Consider the following 3,956-nt stretch of genomic DNA (forward strand, 5'->3'; position numbering starts at 1 on the left):
TCTGCATGGTTTCACCCCATGAATACCCTGATATTTGGTTGATAGTTATTTGGCAATAATACACCTTTATACACAATAAATAGCCTGTTGAGGTCTTTTGCTTATACAATTCTTCCTGTAAATAATTAGTCCTTTATTAATAATCACAGCAGAGCCTTGGTTATGAAGGTAAAAGGTATCTATGCATTAATGTTGTGTATCACAAATTTATCCCCATCGCTGTTGAAGTTTATTTATCAATAGATTTACAGATAGCAAAAGCTCTGTGAGCATTTATAGCAGCACAGCCAGTAGCCTTCTAGTTGAGAAAGCATTGGTGATTGTGTTTTTGAAGTTTTAGGTAGTAGGTATTTTAAAAAACTATGCAAAGTAAGATGAGCAAATAATTCACCAAAGTCCATAGACCTAGAAATCAAGCATTTTAAAATGTCTTCTCTAGCTATGTTCACAAACATTTTATGTATTTTCTGGCAAGTTTTGCTCAGACCTCTTACTGTCAAGTGTTCAACCAGTAAGAGCTAGGCTCTTGTCAAAATGAAAATTAATTGGGTGAGCTGGATGTAAAGTAGGAAGGCCACATCACTTGCATGGTTCCCTCTATTTTAGAGTGTTAGGTTAACAGTGCAAACAAATGGATTAATACACAGAATATCTTTGGGGAAAATGCATCATGCTACTGACTATAACCATTGAATCTCAAGTGTAGGAGAGTTTAACATTTTCATTAATTCTGCCGGCAGGGTCACCATGAAGACCATCAATACCAGCCAGAAGGTGGTTATCCCAAGGATGTGGAATTCAAGATACGTAACCGTGTTGTGACGGTGAAAGGCCCCCGTGGTACTCTCACACGCTCATTCCAAATGCTGAAGCTGAACTTCCATGTAAGTATGGTTTGCTCTTTTCCAGGCCAACAGAGAACTATAGTTTTTTGAATCTACAGAGCTTGAAAGTTATAGGTAACTTGAATTGCATTTTTGCATTTTTATGTTTTGCAAATTATATTATATAATTTATGTAAAAGATTTTGGTTAATCGCCATTCTTTTTTATTCTAGGTAAGGAAGACTGCCAAGGGAACCATTGTTAATGTTGAGAAATGGTTTGGCAAGCGCAAGGAAGTAGCTGCTGTGCGCACTGTGTGCACACACATTACCAACATGGTTAAGGGTGTGACAGTTGTAAGTATTTTCACTTTATTTTTCATCATAACCTAATGCCACCAGGGATGGCATGTACATGCATGCCATGCCCACTGAGTTTTATTTTTATATTTACTCATTCACAAGTCCTCGGTAGTCTTGCCTAACGTGCCTGTTTACTGTTTCCCTTGATTTTGAAAAAGTTTATTCCATAAACTATTATTGTTCATAACATAATTATAATCATAATGTTAGTAATAATAATATTGATATTGACTGCATTAGTAAAAAAAAAAAATATATATTTTATATATATTATATATATATATATATATATATATAATATATATATATATATATATATATATATATAATATATAATGATAAACTGACAATTCCTTGGTGACTGAGCACTTGTGGAGCTATCCATGTGTAAACCTGTTTCACAAAACAAGACAGTGGGTAAGTTCCTGGAGGCAATGGGTTAAATACCAAATAGTAGGCATTGCTCTGGTCAGTTATTCACAATAATTTATTAGTTTAGTGCTTTAAAGCCATTTTTTCTTTAGCTGTAGCACCTACATTCTGTCCAAATCAATTTTGTAACTTCCTTTGGTCTTTGATGGGTAGCCAGATATCAAGGGCAGACCTAATAGTAAGAACTGTATAAATAGAAAAATTATACACAAGGAAAAGGGTGATTTATTTAAGTTAAATATAATTTTGCTTTTGCAAAGTAGTGCTTTCTGTAAGTGCATAATTGACTGGGTGATTTGGGAATTTGAATGATTGCTCTTCATTACTACCAGATGAGGAACATCAGTTTTCCAATTTTGCCATATTTTGTCTTTAGGTGGCTATTGCACTCTCAAAGGTGGGTGGAGAGAGTACAGGAAACTTAATTTTGCTCATGCATATTAGGAAAAGTCACTGCATGACTTCTTGGTCTTTTAATGGTGTTATGCTGCATTTTGCACCATCTCTACTTGCAAAAGTCTGCTTTGGTGGTGATGCACTGGATGTCAGTGATGTATTCATCCCAGTAGTCTACCAATTCTTGTTAAAAAGTTGATGTGGGAGAGGGAGGAGTAAAGGAATTGATAATTACTTTCACATATGGAAATGTACAAGAAATTAAGAAAGTTATTATTCTATCTTCATTTCTATTTTACCCAATGAGAGGTTAGTTTTTTCAGTGTGTAATGAATACTTACTAGTGCATGGTACTACAGTACCTGGTAGTTGTCCAGCTTATGGTAATTCATGTGAGATCTTATTAGTTGGGAGGTAGGTTCCTTACCTGACAAGATTTTGCCCTTTGTTTAGGATGATCCACCATGGCATCATATCATGTTACTTGTTGCCAGTGGTTTAAGAGGGAAATGTTGGTGTTTTTTCAAGTTGGTAATGCGGTGCAGGCTTGTCTTGGGAAAACTTTATTGTAGCATTAAATTCTTTCTCACACTTTCGAAGTTGTGAACATGATCCTTCTCAGAGCTAATATTCTGATAAACCAGTCTTGGTCTCAGTCATCAAATATTTGGTATTTTTGTAGAAATGTTTTGCGTACCAAATGTACTAGATCTATGCAAAGATAACAAAAATACAAATTATATTTTTGTTTACTTGAGGGTGAGGATTCTGTCGAATTTATTTATTTATTTTACTACTACTACTATAATTTATTATCACTGCCAGACTCTTCAGGTTTGTTATCAAAATCATAAGATGCAAAATTGCTTTAAATTTTTGATCAGTGACAAATAGTTCAGAGCTGCAGTCAAACATTACACACACTAACCTCTTCAGTTGTCATTACTTCTGTGGGGAAGAACCAGCTTTACTTGTTCCCCAAACAAACTTTTGATAAATTCTTGTTTCTTTCAGGGTTTCCAATACAAGATGCGTGCAGTATATGCTCATTTCCCCATCAACTGTGGTCATCTCCAATAACAATCAGTCTGTTGAAATCCGTAACTTCTTGGGTCAGAAGTACATCCGTAGAGTTGACATGCAAACAGGAGTTACCATCACTGCTTCTCCCAAGCAGAAGGATGAGTTTGTTGTGGAGGGTAACTCCATGAAGCTGTCTCTCAGTCAGGTAAGTGTTTCAAATATATCCTGGTTCTTTTTTCAATACATGATATTTAAATAGTTTTTGGTGAAAAGTTTTTCAAAAAATTGTTTATAACCATTTTTAAATTGTTTTTAATACCAATAAATACCATTGTAATTCTCTCCCAACAGCTGCTAGGATCCAACAGAGCACACTGTTAGCACAAGGATATCCGAAAGTTCTTGGACGGTATCTACGTTTCAGAAAAGGGCCACGTTGTGGAGACTGAATAAATAATTTGGCTGAGGCATATTGGCTTTCATTAAACCATTTTACAAGAAGTGAATTTATACTTAAAAGACTGTAGAATATGGATTATCATTAAGCATGAAGTAGAGAATTATGTATATTTCATTCCTGGCATGACAAATATTAATGTTTTTGTAAACTACAAATGGTTATACAAGAGTAACCAAATTAAGATCCTATCACTAGCAATATCTTCAATAATTTTTACATTTCAACGTCCTAGACAAAGACAAAAGTGACCTTTTTTTTTAACCAATTTCTGTCTGAAGGATCTATGCCAGATTTTTTTGTAGTTTCAGATTTAACAAGACTATTATTTTGTAGTCACTGGAAAAGGAGTAGGTCAGGGTAGAGGGAAGAGATGCTGAGACATCTTGAAGATGGGAGGGAAGGGCAGGTTGAAACCATAGAAAAGGAAAACCTTTTATTTAAACCCCCCTCCTTCCCCTT

General features: G+C 34.8%; 1 pseudogene; it reads left to right on the top strand.

Moving 5' to 3' along the window:
* The first annotated feature begins 740 nt into the window (after positions 1–740).
* LOC119569531 lies at positions 741–3,507 on the top strand (annotated as a pseudogene).
* Positions 3,508–3,956: the final 449 nt, after the last annotated feature.

The sequence above is a fragment of the Penaeus monodon genome, unplaced genomic scaffold (assembly GCF_015228065.2).
Source record: "Penaeus monodon isolate SGIC_2016 unplaced genomic scaffold, NSTDA_Pmon_1 PmonScaffold_16285, whole genome shotgun sequence".
NCBI lineage: Eukaryota > Metazoa > Arthropoda > Malacostraca > Decapoda > Penaeidae > Penaeus > Penaeus monodon.